Raw genomic sequence first — 17742 nt, forward strand, 5'->3', positions numbered from 1 at the left:
GAACCAAGAGCAGTGAAGTTGTTGGGGATAAAAATCTTCCCTGTATTAAACCGGTTTCAAACACATTTACTGTTTCATAAGATTCATTGGCTCTGATTCATTTTAAAGTTATTTTAATTTTTACCAGAAATGAAGTAAAAATCACGTTAAGTTTTGTTCTGTTTGTTAAGTTTAGATTGTAATGAAAATGAATCTCAGAGAATAAAGTCGGGGCGGTCCGGTTTGGTTCATTCAGCTGGTTGGACTCCTGGTCTGAACCAGAACTGTTGACTTTCCCAGCAGGAGCCAAACAGCTGCTCCTCTTCCTGCTGCGGTTTGTCTAATCTTGATGTTTTTCTCTCTTCAGGGAGAATCCCTGCAGACTTCCTGGTAGCAGGAATGCTGCCTCACAACCGGCTCCTCAGATCGGACCGATAAGGAAAGAAAATAAACCTCAACCGGTTTTCTGAGAAACAATCTGTTAAAAATGTTAGGAGGGAGCTACTTTAAGCTAAACTGGTGGCACTGCTGGGTTGTGGGTTCAAATCCCAGCCTCTTTCTGCATGGAGTCTGCATGTGACTGTTGGTTGCTTTGGTAACTGCCGGCCACCTCCATCCCCCTGCTGCCCTCTAGTGGCTCCTCCAGTTTTAGACCCATTTTTAATAACGTAAAGCATCTTCACATAACCTCTAATGCCTGGACCCCTGCAGGGTCATTAGAACCTCAGACAGAACCGCAGGGTTCCCACAGTCCGGTCAGCAGTTTGGGTCCAGGTAGAGAGAAAACGGCGGTAGAATATCCGGGTGTATTAAAACATCAGATTGTGTATTTGATCAACTTTTTGGCTGCCAACTTAAAGTTTCTGAGTAAAATGGGTCAAAGTGTGACCTGAAGCAACACAGAACCAGAATTTGAATCAACCGGCCCAAAGGTGGCTTCAGGATCGGGTCCAGTTCACATCAGGCCTCAGATTTAACCAGAACACCCAGAAGTCATGGCGACTCCAGGCTTTTCCTCTCAGGACGTCCAGAGGATTCATCAGAGAACCAGTGCATCGAGTTCAGTTTATTAGTAAAGTTAGCAAGTAGCGACAGTGGAGAGGAAAAACTCCCCTTTAACAGGAAGAAACCTCCAGCAGAACCAGAACCGGGCTCAGATGAGCCATTAGTTTGTTTTTAACAGTCAAGTCTGGAGTAACAGACGTCTGAATGTTTTGATCATTTTAAAAATGTTCAATATTTCACTCTGTTTCTGATTTAAGGTGAGTTCACTGACTTCTGTGATGGCCACCAAATGGGTTACATTCAATCTTCTGTTCGTTCTGCCACTAGTCGTGTTTCCATCAACATTTTTTATGGAAAAATTAGAAATAGTTTCCTAGTTTCACAAAAAAGTTTTTACCCTTGCTTAAGGCAGTTCTTGGCTTTTCCAGGAAAAAAAATTTAAAAAGATGGAAAGACATTATAGATCTGTGCCTTACCAGAGGCATGTGTGGTCCATGCTAGTTAGCGATACTTCCTGTTTATTATGCGTAGCGTCAACGTCTGCTTTGTCTGGCTGACTCGCTTCACACTAGTAGATGGAAATACGCTTAATTCCAATTTTCTTTCTTTTTTGAGAGTTTGCTAAAATTTCACATAACTTGATGGAAGCATAGCTGCTGTCAGCCAGCAGATCAGTAGAGGAGATGGATAGTGATGGATACCTGGTACCGAGTTAGAATCGCTCCAAACAGCAGCAGGAAGTGAAAACAATGGGGGACGAGTACGGAGCCCAGTGGGACTCCACCTGAAGGACGAACACTAAACCAACCCTGACTGAGAGATTTGATCTGCTGATGGTTCTGGATAGAAATGATGGGAACACTTTATTTGAGGAGTCTTTATGCATGTTTGACTCCTGAAGTGTCATCCAGTCTTATGCAGACCTTCTAATAAAGCCGTTTGTCTGCTCTGGAAACCCCAGAGAACCAGACGCCTCCAGCTGCAGCTCTGCTTGTTTATCTGCAGTTTCCCTGATAAACAGCGTTTCCTTCAGCAGAGCAACACAAGCTTCATTATGAGCTGCTTCCTCCTGCAAACGGGTTTTCTCTGGAAAACAGCTGACCAGGAAAACTGAAAACTGAGTTTTTTTGGTTTGCAAATGAGCAGCACTGCAGACAGGTTTCCGTTTTTCTCTTCCTCCTCCCCCCAGCACAGCGAGGAGGGAAACGCTGCGATCGCAGCGCAGCTCACAGAGGGAGGAAGTCAGAGCAGTACTCTGCAGGTTCAGGCTGGCAGACGCACACAGGTGAGTCCAGCAGGTAAATCTGATCATTTCCAGCTTTAACTCTGCTGCTGATTTGGCTCTGGAGGGTTGGAGGTCATCAGGTGATTCGCTCAGTAACAAGACTTGGAGTCGGATTGATTAACTTCACGTTTAGATCTGCTTCAGATCGATCATGTCCACCAGAGAGGACTTCCGTTTATCGAATCGTTGGTAAAGCTGCAGCGGTTTCACACCTGGAAGCAGGCTGGGAAGCAGCTGCTTCCTTCGGTTCACTTTTTCTCTCTGATGTGGTTCAGCGGTTTCTGCAACAGCTTCTTGGTGTGGAGAAAAGAAATCTGCAGATTGGCTGTAAATAACCCCAGAACGCGTTTCCCAGAGGCGCAGGTGAAGGATCTCAGGTGTTCTGCCTCCCAGAGGGATAAATATCCATCAGACAGACAGAATATTAGAGGTTTTAGGTATTTATAGGTTGATATTTTGATGGGTCTACCTTCAAAGCAGACGATAGAGAAGTGGGAGCAGCTTTCTACCTGGATCACGAGGTTCTGTTCTGCTTTCTAAACTCTCGCTTTTCCATTTTCTCTACACGTTTTAAAGCTGATCTGTGTTTTAGGTTTAGGACTGATTCCTGACTGTCCAGTCCACCATACATTTATAGAAAAGATTATTCTGTTTGATATTGAATCTGATTTTAACCGTTCCTGTTTTGGATTTGTTTGGGCCACGATAATTATTTCAGGATTTAAATCTTTCTGTTAAAAAAAGATTTAATCAGATTCTCTAAAATAAAAAACTTCCATCTCATTTTTCTGCCATTTGCCGAACAGAAATAATTTAATGCTTACAGACCTGAAGCAGGAAAACTTCAGTCTGATTTAATGTCAATGAGAAAAAAAGTTTGGATCTTTTAAAGTTTCCTGTAAACTTCTGTAGTATAAATAACATAATAAATAATCCATTTAAGGTCTGATGTTTTACAGTTTAGGTTAGAGATCCTTACATTCATCAAATCTGTGACTTTTATTCAGCAGAAATTAAACATGATAAGTTAAATTTAAATATTCCTGATTTCTGCTGAAACTAATTTAAATCTGTAGTCCCAAACATTTCAGACACCAAACCTGCAGCTACTAAACCAATAAATCAGACGCAGATGCTCCTACATGTCCATAAAAACCAGAAATCCTCCCACAGATTATGGATCAATACGAGTAATCAAACGTGTTCAGGGATCGGATTTGTGCAGCAAAGTTATTCATAAAACCCATTTCAGCAACAGGATGTAAAAAGAAAATAAAACAACATTACAGAAAAGGAAAGAGTTGAAAAGTTTGAACCCAAACTAAAATTTATGATGTTCCAGTTGTTAATAATCTCTAAGTTTAAAGAAACTCTGTGTTTTGGTAGATTAGCATCAAAACTGACACTAGTCCTCTCAAGGCCGACTTTGGAACCTTCTTTAAGTGGCTCTGAAGGTTCGGGTCAGAGGTCAGCCTGATCTCTGGTTTCCAGCTGGAAGAACTGAAGCTCTAGATCTACAACTCTAGATCGTCCCTCTTTAGTTGAAGCTTCAGTTTCTGTTCAGCTGGCAGGTTTGGCTCAGTGATCTGTTCTCGCTGTCTGATCACGTTTTGACGTCACTTTCCTGTAATTCTGGAAAAGCGACGCCTTGAAATCCAGACTGAACTTTAGAAGCAGCTCTGAATGAAATCCATTTATTCTGCGGCGTTTCTGCCTGGTGTTAATATCGTTGCATCATCTGCAGCCAGATCACAGTAATGATGCCGAGGAGAACAGGACGGGTTCGAGCGAGGAGCCCTGAGGGACTCCACGGCGTTCTGCACATTTAGTGTTACTGACACCATGTTAGTCAGTTTGTTAGTTTTTACATCGCATGAATCCCTCCACTTCCAGTGAGACATAAAAATGACTCAATTTGACTAATAAAATCATGCGGTCAACGGCATCAAAGCCTATTTTCATGTCAACACAGGAGCTCCTACTCATTTCTCTGAAGTTTATTTTGTTTTGTTGATCTGCTGTGATAATTAACTGATCAAAGCAGGAACTGAAACCATCTTTGTTCACACAGTTTGCTTCTCCGCTGTTTTAGAGACGACCACCAGCAGTTAGCATGCTGTTAGCGCATGCTTGCCCTTTAAATATGGGACTGAACGAGAGTCTGTCAGTCAGATACCAACTTCAGTGTCATGAGCGTTCACACGTTCATCCATTGCCAACTTCTCATTGGATAAACATCCAAAACGTGAGAAAAAACTGACGGCTAATGTTTTCGTTTGAGAACAAAAACATTAGCCGCCCCCTGATGGAATGACGCCCTGGGCTGAGAGTCGATGCGCCCCGGTAAAAAACGGTCTGCATGTGAAGGGATTAGTTTATCACGCTGACCTCCGACCTGATGTTGGTTTTTACTTCTTGATATCATGAAAACAGGAGAAAAGCATTTATCTGTTAAAATCAACAAATCGAGATCCAACAATAAACAATGAGGCCAGAAATCCAGACTCTGAGTTTCAGCAGAAACTGGTGTCTCATCAACGTTTGATAGAAGAAGCATTAACACGTCCTTATCCAATAATCCATGAACTAAATAAAATATCAGAAGAGGAAGCAATTTGTGATGTTACACAGTCAAAGATTAGCAGCAATAATCTGGGTTATTTAAGTTTCAAATGGATTATTTGGTTAGCTAGCTAAATATTTAGCTCAAAGTTAAACACTTTTTAAGAAATATCACTACAACATAAATCTTGTTTCTCGTGAGGTTTGGGCCAACATTAATGAACCAGAGGAAAGCAGAAGGCGATCTGTAAGAGGAAGTACGTTTCTTAAATTGACCTAAACCAGCCAGTGTGGCCTAATCTGGATTATTTCTTAGACGTTTAAGTAACATTTCACAACCCCAGTTGCTCTTTCAGTTTTACTGAATGAATATGAGGGAATTTTTCTGCCATAATCGAAGAGCGCACATTTTAATTTTGAAAGCAGGACTTCATGTCTTTCTTATCAAAACTTCCCGTGGCTCACAGAGCAAGTGGCTCTGTGTCTGCGCTGATAAAGTTCCTGACTGTGTTCCCGGTCGGCCGGAGCTTTCGCGCTCGCCTCGTAGTCACGCATCATGCTGGTTTTATATTATTTTATTATTATTTTTATATAATTTTTCTGGTTACACGAAGCACCAACCCATAACAAATGTTTTGTCCACTTAGTCAGAGTTAATGAGGGCGGAGATCTGAGAAACTGAAGCAACCAAAACAGTTTCTGTGTCTCTTATTAAAACTCAACAGACAGAAATGTTAGAGCTGCTAAAGCCACATTAGCAGCATTAAATTGAATCTCAGTTTATTGCTCATCTCTGCTCAGTGCAGCAGATTGAACTCATCCTGCAGGGCCGGTCCAAGGCTGCATGAGGCCTGGGGCAGAATCTGACCTAGGGGCCCCTCTTGCTGCTAAAACCATCAGCACCTCTAACAGCTTCTGGGTTGGATTTAATCTGGGAGAGAGAGAGTAGATTAACTGGCCAACCTGAAAACAATCAGTTATAATTACAGTTTATTCATTTGTATTTGTGAACAAACAGCTCAAACTCACAGCATCAGATTGTTGCTATGGTAACAAGACAATCTAACTATGAAGATTGTTTGATCTTTTACAAAGTAAACCTGCCAGCTCCTTAAAATCTTACATTTAAATGTTAAACAATTTAAAATCTTTTAATTTATGCTGAAACCATTAAATCAAATTCAGCAGCTTTGATCATCTCAATAAATAAATGTTACATTTATGTATCTGTGCTAAAATATCATCATTTATGGCCCCTGAAGCCCTGGGGGCCCGATGGAGCTGCCGACTTCATTTGGATTAAACAGAAGTGAAAATAATTGATATTCATTTTAATTTTGATTTGTTGTTTTTAAGACTAATTTATTTATTTATCTGAGTTTATTTTGTAGGGACAGACACACATGGACATAAACAAACTGAATAAAACAGCAGTCCATGTTTGTGTCATAGTGCCATAGCAACAGCTAATTCACAGCACTTGTCCCTAGATGGGCTTTTAAAAAGTACCTCTAAAAGTGAAAATAATAATCATTTAAAATAGCACAGCATAATGTTGACCACATCTACAAACAAACAGTAAAACATGAAACATTAAAAATGGGTTCAGTTCTGTTTCCTGAATGTAGTAAAACTGGTTACAGACTTTAAATCTACAGGAAGTGAGTTAAAAACTGCAGATTCTCTCAGACAGACTTTGAGGAAAAGTGGTTCTTAGAAAGAGAAAGTTATAATCTCCATCTGAAGCTGCTCTAGTAGATCTGCTTCTACTAGCTGTGGGTTTAAATATCGTTTCACTGTCAAAGTTTTCCTGTAACATATAATCAGTAATATTTTACGTTTCCTGTCAACTTAACATCTTTTAATATAAAAACATGGCGGACGCCTCGGCGCCCCGACCGCCGGGCTCAGCAGGTTTACTGGGGGAAACTCTTCACACCCATAATAAATAAAAATGTCTGCTGTTCTGATGAACTGGTGGTTTGTAAAGTTCCTGCCTGACAAAAGATCAAGGTCGAGCTGTGAAGCCAAACATGAATAACTTTGCCACAAACAACTTGTTGTTCGGTTTTTTTCATGCATGCCGACACATAAGCAGATATTTCCTTCAACATTTTAATAAACTGAGCAGAAATCTGCCTCAGCGTGTTCTTATGATGTTATTGTTGCTTTTTTCTCTGTGGCTGACTGCAGATGTTCGATGTTTCGATAAGCTAAGCTGCTTCTCACTTTCGGAGGTTCAGAACCCGACCTCAGTCTGGCCCAGAATGTTTCAGGTTCAAATAAATATGATCACGTTTTATTTTACATGTGAACCAACGTCTCTGATGGAGGAGCTACCGTAAATACTGGAATAGATTCCTTATGTATTTAATTAGATGTGATGTTCATCAATACAGTAAAATCTGGTTAACTTAACTGATTATTTAGACATTCAACCAATAAACCAAATCTGAAATTCAATATTTAACTTTATTATGCTAAATTATGACCAAAGTTAACCTAAATTAATCTGAGTTCAGTTAAACTAAGATAGGAGATGCTAATAATAGATAAGATGTGTTAAACTAAGCTAAGGTAGGCTAATTGTCATTAATTTAAGTCAATTTAACTTAGATATGCTAACCTAAGTTGTCATACACCAAGCTAAGCTTTAAAGCGCTAAGAACAATTAAACTAACTAAACTAAAATATCTAAAGTCTTAGAAAAGGTTAAGAGCTGTTAAATCAAAGTAAATTAGGCGAAACATCATTAATTTAAGTCGTGTTAAATATGCTAAGCTAAGTTGTAAACTAAGCTAAGTGATGGTAAAACGGTCTATGAGTTGAGGTTGGCTAAAATGAACCAACAAAGAATCCTGTGTTCAGGTAAACTGAGATAAAATATGAGTTAAAGCTTCTTCTTTTTTATCAAGTAAAGCTCTGAGAGACAAGCTGTAAATCTTAACAGTGACCCGTTTAAAAATGAAATTAATTTTAATATACATTAACCAAAGCAAAGGCACTCTAAGATAAATAAGGGTAGGCTGAGGAAAAGCTAAACAAAGCTAAGATAAATAAGATAAACATAAACATAAATAAGATAAACATATTTATCTTATTTATGAGATAAATAAGATAAACATAAGATAAACATAACTAGCTTCAGTTAGCTAGTTTCAGTACTAGCTAACTGAAGCTAAACACAAGCTAATATTAGATAAAAAATAAGTCAAGGTTAGCTAGTACGTGGAAATTTAAGCTGAAATAAATTGGAGCACGCCGACACCGACATGAGCTTAGCTAAACTAAGCCAACAATAAATCTGAACTAAACCAAGCAAAACTGATAACTAAACCACACTCAGCTAAAAACGAAGGATAAAACGGTAGACTAAAATAAGTTTAGCTAAATCAGCTCCATGAAACTAAGGAAGCCAGAATAATGTGAGCTACTGTACGCTGAGATTTTAATCACCTTGTTGGCGCTAAAACATTTATTCTACCTTCACTTTAGTTTATTTTAGAACAACAACTGTCGTCTGAAAACACTTGGAAAGCAGAAAGATCCTATTTGTATCCAGTGATGAGCAGCTCAGCCTCCCTGAGGTTCATTATTCCAATTCAGTCGTTTTTAGAGGACAATGCTGTCATTCCTGTTTACCGCGCTAACTGATGAATGTTTTCTATGTACAGAACCCAGCGGACTGAGCACCAGTCCCTCATCCTGCTCTGTCCTCTCTGGTTCTGATAAATCCGGTTCACACTTCGTTTGGTGAGTCACTTTGAAGGAATGGGTCCAGACTCGCCGTCTGTCCTCCCAGAGACGATGAATAACAGTAACTCCACCGAATGTGAACCAGTTCACAAATCGACCAACACCTTCTTCATGGTGATCTACAGTCTTATTTTTCTGGTGAGTGTTTGGTTGGAGCTTCGTTGTTCGTTGTTGGCGCTGCAGTGTGACTCGGTTCCTGTCGTCCTCAGGTGGGTTTGATCCTGAACGGATTCACGCTGCGGGTTTATTTCTGCGTGTCGCAGCGCCGGGCGTCCAGCAGCGTCACCGTCTTCCTGAAGAACCTGGCGGCCTCCGACTTCCTCATCAGCCTCTGCCTCCCGCTGCGCATCATAAACTTCGCCACCAACTCCACCCTCATCCGACAGGTCTACTGCAACTTCGGCGCCTCCGCGTTTTACCTCAACATGTACGCCAGCATCCTGTTCATGGGCTACATCGCCGCCAACAGGTAGGCCTGAGCTATCACCAGCATCGACCAGAAACAACCAACTGAAAGCATCCCAGATTATTTTCAGCTCATTCCAACACATTACAAGAAGAAAGCAACCCAAAAATTCATTCAATCTTTCATTTGCATATTATCTGCCAAAGTTATACAGAAACAGAATAAAACACTATTTATGTCCTGGATCCTCTGCATAGAGATTATGTAAAGATATAAAAATTATGACGTTCTTCGGCTGACAGATGACAAATTATGCATTCTAGAAATGCAGAAATAGATTTAAAATCAGAACATACTGTAGCTTCTCTTCTGTCTGTACGGCTGACAACCTGAGTTCCCCGGGGATTTCCGCTGCCGGTGAAAAACCTTTATTTTCAGTTTTTATTGGTTTCTTCTGCTTTTCCTTTCAGAACTTCAGTTTGTTAGTTTCCTTCTTGCTGCAGAATCTGGAACCTTTACTCAGCAGTTTGAAGCCCAGAATGACGCAGCTTTACAAGAAATCTGATTTAATTTTTATTTTAAGTAGAAGAAAGTCTCCAAGGGAAAGCAACAGGAAGCCGGAGTCCTCTGCAGAGTCTTGGGTTAAATTAGCTGCATTAAGAAATAATTTACTTAGGGGAAGCTAAGTGTGCTGCAGGGGCAGAGTTATGCATATAGTATCATTTTATAGCACAATCATCTATGTTACCTTCTGCTGTAATAGAAATGTTGTTTATATCAGCTCAGAGGAGGAGCTGCGCCTGGAAGGCGGGGCTAAGTCCAGCCACGCATTTCCCAGCTGAATGGTTGCCATGGAGATGAAAGGATTTCTCAAACATGAAATAACCAAAGCAACACTCCATGTTTGATTTAGATGAGGGAATAACATGATGAAAAGATCAAAAACTACAACATTAAATGAAAAATTAGCTCCAATATTTAGCAGAAATGTTCCCACCACTGTGGATTAGATTAGAAAGGAAACACTGGACATAAGTATGGATGTTGTATTAGTAGAAAACTGAAATGAGTTGATAAAATCCATAGAAGTTAAGATTATACATAACAAACAAAAATAATAATAAAATCTAGAATAAGGAACAATATTCTTATTATTAACAACCAAAACAAAAATAAAATAGTTGAATATGAATAGATATTACAAATGTTGCTAAATTGACAAATAAAATACTATACAGTGAGATATAAACCAGCTAGAGTGAATTTTGCTTCCAGACCATCTGACCTCTGACCTCTGGCCTTTCAGGAAGCCTCACCATCTGGTTTAGTTCTCATTCGAGAGACGAATACACTGACAGCAGCGCAAATAAATGAGGTTATTTATTCTCAAAAGGAACAATCTTCTCTGAGTGGCAAAAAAGAAAGAAGATAAAGTTTTAAGTAGCATTTTGTTACTTGACTTGTCAGTATAAAACAACTTTAACGCTCCTGGCCAATAAAATCTGCTGTACAGCTGCATTTGTTTTATAAAGAATATGGTTTTTTACATATTTGATAAAACTGTCACCATGTCGTGTTGGTTGGGACAGATGAAGAAATGAATCAAAAACAACCAATCAGAGCCAGGAGGAGGGTCTTAATGCTGTCACTCAACCTTGTGAATGTGCTGCTAAATGTGCTGCTGGTGGAGAAACAGCTTATGGTTCCAGGAAAAGCGTTTATCCACCGTCATCGAAGGCTATGCTAACTAGTCTTAGCATCACGACAGGATCTGCAGATGGAAAAAGCTGTAGCAGAACTGAGCAAAGGATTTAGATCAAATGAGCAGCACTACATGGAGAGGTGATTAACAGCGCTAAGACCCGCCTCCTGGTTCTGACTGGTTGCTTTTATCATTGGGAGAAGGCAAAAGAGCTTGATTTTTTTTCACACATTATTTGTCTCATAGCAAGTTGTCACGACTGCAGACAGCTTGAAACGTGTGAAAATATATTTTATATAAAAGTTGCATAGAGCAGCTTTAACAGGACTGAAAAAACAAAGAGAAACGCTGAAATAAAACTGTACAAACAACAACAGCTCAAAGACAAGGCAGATAAACATCGTTACCTTAACGATGCTAACGTTATTAGCGTCGTTAGCTTAGCTTCGTTCGTAGATGGTAGATCATCTGTTTCAGAGATTAGTTACCGAACATCCCGAATCTCGTCTAAACTCTGTCTTCTCCCTCCGGCCTCGGCTCCATGTCCTCTCGTTTGTCTTTTCCCGTCAGAAGGCGCCACAGCACATAAACAACGATGTTCCCACTTCCTGGAACTTTAGAGCTTAGTACAGAGGAACAGCTCCACCTGCTGACGGAAACAAGAACTACAGCAAGTGGTGAAATAAAAGCAAGATAGCATTTATTAAATACTTTTCTCAGGCATGAATTTTTACACGTTTGCATGTTTTATTCTTTTCCTTGTCTCTTCTGTCTGACAGACGGAGGATATAACTGATAATGGCTGATATAACATTTGATCTCACTGATAATTTAGCAAAAATTAGCACAAAATTTAAGCTACTGCACTTTGAATAAAATTCTGTTTCTGTTCTAATCTGGAACAAACATCCAGAAAACTGCAAAACTGTTGAAACACCGAGAACCAAGTTACATTAGAGCTACTGTAGATAATCAGCAGTATTGATTATTATGGTCTGGATTATAACTTTTTATGATCTCTCTTCACAATAACAATGTTATGACCTGTTGGATCAACGTCAGGCAGAAAATAATTTTTTGTATTTTTTTTAATGTTAAAATGTTAAGTTAAATTGCTTACATAATCTTACAGTGAAAAGTTTTGGTTTTACTCCAGACAGTTAAAAAAATTCTTATGTTTTATTTTTTCTAAAGCTTTCGATGGGAAAAGGGACTTGGCCATTCAACTCCCTCAGTCTGATTTTCTCAGTCCACTCCCTGAAGTTATGCAGAGGGGAATCCTGTTGTTTTCATGCTCCCACTGAGCCGCTGCTGTTTTATGATGAGTGGAAAGTAATGTGAGTCATTTTATACTCTGAGTGTTTGGCAGCGCATGTGACGGTTCTGTAACTCAAACATCTGGATTCCAGGAAAATGTGGGCAGGTTGTTCGACATCCTTCTGGCTCAGGTTGGGTGAAATATGAGGCGTTATCATCTAACAAAAAAAATAAGTGTGTTTAAAATCTATCCGGTCAGCGTTTTGAGCTCAGACTGCGTCTTTATTGGTCTTGACTTGTTTAAGATCATCCAGGCTGTGATTCATTAGAGCTGAAGCAGGAATTACAGACCAAACAGACCCAGAGCTTCAGCTGGGATTTTTCCACTTCCCTGTTTGCACAAGTTCATTTTATATCTGATTGTTGCCAGGGCAACAAGATCACTGCTATGTAAAGAACAACAAGAAAATATTAAAACAGAGCCGGACGTGTCTGAGCCCGACGGCTGGTTCGGTCTGTTTACTTCCTGTTTCTTGTGGGCGTGGCCTGCCTCCCTCCTCTAATGCTAATCGGAGCATCTTGTGCTAAATTTGCACAGTTTTGCATGTATCTGTGTGGTCAGAGTCTCAGGAGCTGCAGATCAGATACCAGATCAGGTCTTCATGTGAGCACATTAACATGAGATTCACACGCTGAAAGTCGAGAAGAGGGTTTAAGGATGTGGTTTAGCGAACGCAGACGAAGCTTCATGCTAACTTCCTGATGTTTGCTGCTCAGCACTAGAGCTGAAATGTCTTTTGTTCTGAAAACTCAGAGCTGTGCTGTGAAATGGCTGCATGCACTGAGCCCGGTTGTGGTTCTGCTGGACCAGAACCCAGCAGAACCAGATCCAGCTTCCTGTTTTTCCTCTCTGCTGTTGCCATATGCATGAGGGGTTGCTGCAAAGTCAACGACACAATGCGAGCGTCAGTCAGTCCGTCAGTCAGTCCGTCCGTCCGTCCGTCAGTCAGTCAGTCAGTCAGTCAGTCAGTCAGTCAGTCAGTCCGTCAGTCAGTCCGTCAGTCCGTCAGTCAGTCCGTCAGTCAGTCAGTCAGTCAGTGTCCTGATGGTCCAGGAGGAGAGACGGCTCCAGGCTCTGCTGGGTTTCCCATAGAAAACTCTTAATTTGAAAAGCTGAGCTTGATAACTAGGATCAATGGAAAGTTTTTTTTAAGTGCTTCTAGTTTCCTGGAGGTTTTTCTTTTCCACTCATTTTCAGTCCAGCCCTGTTTTTGTTTGAACCATTCAGGAATATGAAGCCTCCTAATCTCAGTTTAGTCAAAACATAAAGAAGTGAATTTAAGATCGAACCAAGATGCTTTACTACCAGCACCTTTCTACAAGGCGACTTGTTCACATTTTAAAATGTTAACCATGAAAACTGAGAGGTTACACTCTAACAGAAAAATACTCCAACTAACTGATGTGTAAAGCGCCGTTAGCTCAGACTCAGTCGACCCAGCTGAGAATCTGGCTTTTTCTGAACATGAATCCAAATAGGTATAATAATCTGATATCTATTTTCATCTCTACAGCTGCTTTCAAACTCGGCCTGTGAAGTTACCTGCCTGCCACGTTGTACGAACTGTGGACAGACTTGGCTCTTGTTGCCTGTTTCGGATCGTATTTTACTTCTTTTCTTTCCTTTTTTATCTCCATCTTGAAACCTTTGGACTTTGCTGCTCGAACCTTTAGGGCCTGAGAGTATTTTACATTCAGAGTCTGAAACGTTTCATCTACAGAACCAAACAATCTTCTCTGTTTTGAAGGTTTTGTTCTTTTCTGAATTTTTTTACTGGCAGCTGCTGGTTTGACTGAGTAAATCCTTAGATTGTTTGTTTGTGTCAGTTCTGGCCAAAAACACAGAATCACTGTGCTGGGATTGCTGGATTGGTGTGACAGTCTGGACTTGTAGAAGTGGGTAAATGTACGGTTGAGGCGGCTAAGGTTTCGGTTTTGGATGTTCAGTGATGTTGTGATTAAACTTTGATGCTACGTATCGCTTTATATCCGTCCAGCCATCTGTCTTCTCCCACTCCTCACCTGAAACCAGGTGGTGGAGACTAATCCTCCTTCAGCTGGTGTAAGATAATCTCCCAAATTATAATTCTGGCTGGAGCGTCTTATCCAGGAACGAGTCCAGAAAGCATCTATGATCCCTGAACCTCAGCAGCTCCTTTAAATACATTTATTTTCCTCTTTTAAATGGTCCGACACCAACTATGTCAGAGTTCTGAGTTTCAACATGAAACTGGCTCTACTCTACTGCCCTCTAGTGGAATTACAACACAAATATAATTCATTTGCTCCAAACTTAAGAAGAACCTTAAAAATGGATTTTAATATAAATTACTGTTTATTTGTTTGGTTCTTTTTGTCATTGATGTAATTCTTAGGCTGGTTTTTATCTCTTATCTTTTCTGTGTCTAATTTTAATGTTTCTTGCTGCTTCATCTGCTAGTTTCATATAAAGGTACTGTGAATAGTTTTTGTAGATCAAACGTAGTTTAAACCAGACTTTTAAGAATAATTAACACAAACCAAACCTTTGACACGTGAAGGTGAGTCGGTCTCCAGAGTCACTGCTTTCTGTTTTGATTAAACTGGTTTTTGTCTGTAACAGGAAGTCCTGGTCCTAAACAACCACAAAACCCCCATTAAACAGTGACAATGATTTAACTATAATCAGTCTGTTGAGGGAAACTTCACATCCTGAACATGTCAGCCTAGTTTTTACCCAAACCACAGCTGGAATCAGTTTTACTGGGTTTTTCCTTTATGACGGCTCTTTTTCCTGCAGGTACATGAAGATCGTCCATCCTTTGGGAAATCACTTCATCCACAAGGCCCGAGCCGCTTACATCATCTCCATCTTGACGTGGGGTTTCCTCCTGACGATGACCAGCACCTACGTGATCCTCTCCCTCCTCACCCAGAAGTCTCAGGAGAATCTACCCGGTACGGTCAGCTGTGACGTCCTGCACAGCGTTCAGCTCAGACTGCTCTACAAGGTCATCCACGCCTGCTCCGCCGCCATCTTCTTGGCCGTCCTCATCAGCCTCATCTGGTTCTACTACAGCACCTCCCGCAGGCTGGCGCAGGCACAGAAGAATCAGTCGATTACCAGCAACTCCAAGAAGCTCGCTAAGTCCCGGCGGAACATGCTGGTTCTGGTCACGGTCTTCTGCATCTGCTTTGTCCCCTACCACCTGATTCGCCTTCCCTACGCCTTCATGAAGACGCTGGTCTGCTCCTGGAATGGGTGGTTCTGGTACCTGAAGGAGCTGACCGTCCTGGTGTCGGTCCTCAACGTCTGCTTGGACCCTCTCATCTACTTCATCTTCTGCAAGGCGTTCCGGGCCCAGATGAGCATGAGGTCTTCAAGGAGCATCAACAACACGGACAGTCCGACGCAGGTGGACACCACCGACAGGCGGAGCAGCGACGGATGGATGAACTCCCTCAGGAACCTCAGGAAGTTGTCAGTCGTCTCACTGACTAAGCAAACCACCGTGGTGTAGACTTCACACGCTCCTGAACCGATCTTTTACCAATGTCAGAAAATCCAGACTGGAAGTTCAAGGAAACCCTGTAAATCCATCTTAGAGTTATTGAAGGAACCGAATCACCAACAGATCCTGAACCTGACACCAGTGGAGGGAAGTTGTTGATCTTCACCTTTAATAGTTTAACTTGAAAATCCTCTTCTGAACAGGAAGAACACAGAGATTTTCTCAAACAGTTACATAAGTTGCATCATATAATCTCACAAGCATCAAGGTCAACGCATTTTTGGGACTTTATTCAGTTATTTGACTGAAATTGACAGTAGAGTCATCCTGACTGTTTGGTTCACCTTCCTTGGTGTTGACCAATGATTTTCAAGGTTTTACAAACATCTCCCAGAATCTTTCTAAAGCTTCAGCTTTTTCACTCGTGCTTCAGGTTCAAATGAAGCGAGTCTGAAAGTCAGTCCATTAGAGGTCCATGTTTCCGTCACCGTTTCATTTCTGCACATTTTTAAGTATCACAGCAGAAAAGGTGGTTGGACCAGCAAAATCCAAAATCCTCAATTTCCCAACATCATTTTTCTGCTGGCTTGATGTGGTTTTTGAGTCAATGTGCTAGAAGGGAGATGGAAACACATTTTGCAGAATAAGGTCTAATTTTCCCATCCACTGGTCTGGTGTGCCTTACCAGAAACACAAAACTCAGGAATATCTCAAAGTCCAAGCCTCCAGCTTGGAGGGGAAGACTTTTCACTAATCTGAGATGTGTGGTCCATGTTAGCTAGCAACCCCTACTTCCTGTTTATTACGGCCATGCGTAGCGTCTGATGAAATCACACTCTGATTAATTCACTCCAAACCAGACGATGGAGATGCTTATTTCACATTCGAATCCTTTCTTTTTAGCAACATTTTAAAAGTTTGCTTAAAATTCACATCACCACTGGATGGAGCTACAGCACCGTTAGCACCGTTAGCAGCTCAGGTAGCAGCTGTGAGAAGGCCAAGGTGTGTCTTTAAATGAAATGAAACGATGGGATTCTCTCACTGGCCGTCCCTGATCAAAGGTTCTACGATGTGAACACAGAGATCAGTGAATGTCACATGCAGGCTAGTTAGCTTAGCTTCAAGTTGATGTGAATTATGTGCAGAAACACAACAGCTGAGTCAAAGTGAAAAGCTGTTGATTTACCGGGCCGTCTACGTTCTGACCCTCAGTGACGGTCATGAAACCTGGACCAGAGGATCTAGAAGTTGACTTTGCTTGGACATGTGTGGGAATCTGGTGGAGGAGCCGCTGCTTCTCCGATAAAATAACAGTTTTTCACAACAAGCTGATCATCTGCACGGCCGGTTTCATCAAACATCTCTTTGGGAATCACTTTGTTACAGAACCAGCTGGTTCTTTTCCAGGTCTCTGGTTTGTCCATGAAAATCTGTGGCTTCAACAAAAACAGTTTTTCTGATGAAAGTCCTGAACAGGAACTGGACCAGAACATCAAGAAAAACCTCCAGACGTGGTTCTGTTTAGTTCCTGCAGGTAGTTTCAGTTCCTGAGAAGAAGCTCCAGTTGTGAATGTAACAGTTCAAACCTCCTCATCTCGTTCATAATCTCCCAATAATCACCTAATAATCCCGTTTTCCAGAGTTTTAGTTGCACTGGTTCCTTTAAATGTGAAGAGTCAAACTTCACGTCTGATTGGTCGACTAAACAGGAGCGAATGTAGCGCCGGGAAAAAGTATTTATACCCTTATTGTTGTCTTCTGCTCTTGCATTAAGTAAATGTCAGATTGTCAGATTATTGTTAATCTCAAATAAAGATAACCTGAGAAAACATAAAAAGCTTTTTTCAAACTTTGATTTCTGTAATTAAGATTCTTAATCTCTGGAAAATTCATATCTGTGTGCAATATGTTATATTTATCTATACTTAGTCTGTTTATCAGGAATACTTTGATGGGATTTCAAAAGTCTTTACAACGTTTTTGTGTTTTCATCACTTAGATTGTTAATAAAAACTTCAAGTTTTACCACATTCTGGAAGATGCAGTTCAGTTTCATTCATTCATTATTTCAGTTCAGGTCATGAAAGAAGATGAGATGCAGCTGGAGAACCAAACCGTTTATTACAGCAGAAAATCCAAAATAATTCAAGAACAGAGAATTACTGTGAAGATTAAAGAGTTTATACTGGATGGTGATTGGCTGGTGGATCACAGGTGACCTGAAAAAGGAGTTTAG

The 17742-nt window shown here is 40.7% G+C and overlaps 1 pseudogene; it reads left to right on the top strand.

Annotated features, from left to right (window-relative positions):
- The first annotated feature begins 2122 nt into the window (after positions 1–2122).
- Positions 2123–17530, top strand: LOC102224958 (annotated as a pseudogene).
- Positions 17531–17742: the final 212 nt, after the last annotated feature.

This window comes from Xiphophorus maculatus, chromosome 18 (assembly GCF_002775205.1).
Source record: "Xiphophorus maculatus strain JP 163 A chromosome 18, X_maculatus-5.0-male, whole genome shotgun sequence".
NCBI lineage: Eukaryota > Metazoa > Chordata > Actinopteri > Cyprinodontiformes > Poeciliidae > Xiphophorus > Xiphophorus maculatus.